Source organism: Corylus avellana, chromosome ca3 (genome assembly GCF_901000735.1).
Source record: "Corylus avellana chromosome ca3, CavTom2PMs-1.0".
Lineage (NCBI taxonomy): Eukaryota > Viridiplantae > Streptophyta > Magnoliopsida > Fagales > Betulaceae > Corylus > Corylus avellana.
The window spans coordinates 16,862,320-16,863,388 of NC_081543.1; the positions used below are offsets into that span (position 1 = coordinate 16,862,320).

General features: G+C 41.2%; 1 non-coding gene across 1 annotated transcript; it reads left to right on the forward strand.

The window, feature by feature from the left end:
- The first annotated feature begins 747 nt into the window (after positions 1–747).
- On the forward strand, positions 748–854 carry LOC132176763 (small nucleolar RNA R71). Its single transcript, XR_009439617.1, has one exon. It is a non-coding gene; the product is annotated as a small nucleolar RNA R71 (small nucleolar RNA).
- Positions 855–1,069: the final 215 nt, after the last annotated feature.

Here is a 1,069-nt window from a genome sequence, read left to right on the forward strand (position 1 = left end):
GAGTTCCTCTTTCCTCTTGGGTTCTGAATTTTCTGAAATGGGAATTCTCCTCTCTTCCTCTCACTTAGGTCTTTCGCTAACTGCCCTACCTATGCCTCCAATTTCTGAATAGCCTGACTAATGGTGGACTCCAGTCTCTGAATGGCTTGATTTATTTGAGTATTGGTTTGTTGTTGCGCATTCAAGAATTGGAGTGTAACACTCTCAACATCATTCTTTTTCAGCTCTTGATTTGATTGGGCCGCTTGTGGTGGAGCCTGGTAGTTGTTTCCCTATTGGAAATTTCGTTGCTGGCCTTGAGGATTCAAAACATTCTGATTATTACTCCAAGAAAAGTTGGGGTGGGTGCATCATAGTTTACTTGCTCCTGTCCTGCAATTGAAGACATAGGACAAGTCTCAGTAGTATGTTCAGAATTAGAACATATAGCACATACCTCGACTTGAGCTACTTGTTGAACCGGAACAATGCTGTGATTTGTCATGGCCTTCATGATTATGTCGAGCTTCTTCTCCATAGTTGCCATCTCGGTCTGCACTTCATGAATAGCGCTTACTACATACACACCCTTCCCCTTAAGTCCATGTTTTGCTCTAGTTGAGAATTGTTGAGAATTCTCACTCAAAGAGTTCTCTAGCCTCCTCACTCTTCTTCTCCATAAGCACACCTCCACATCCTGAATCAACAAGGCTTTTGTTAGATTCATTTAAACCCTCATAAAAGGCATGTACCTAATCCTCCTGAGATAGGCTGTGGTGTGGGCATTTGAGAAGTAGCTAGTTGAAATGCTCCCATGCTTCAAAGAACAAATCTCCATCTCTTTGTTGGAAGTTTTGAATATCCTTCCTCAGTTGTCTTGTCCTTTAGGCTGGGAAGAACTTTTTCAGAAATTTTGTAGCCAATTCTTCCCAGTTATGAATGGATCTTGCAGCAAAAGAGTTCGACCAGAGTTTAGCATTATCTTTCAAGGAAAAAGGAAAAAGAATTAACCTGATTCCTTCTGCATTTAAGCCCTGTATGTTCTGAGTCTTGTAGAGGTCGAAAAAAATCCCTAATGTGTAAGTATGGA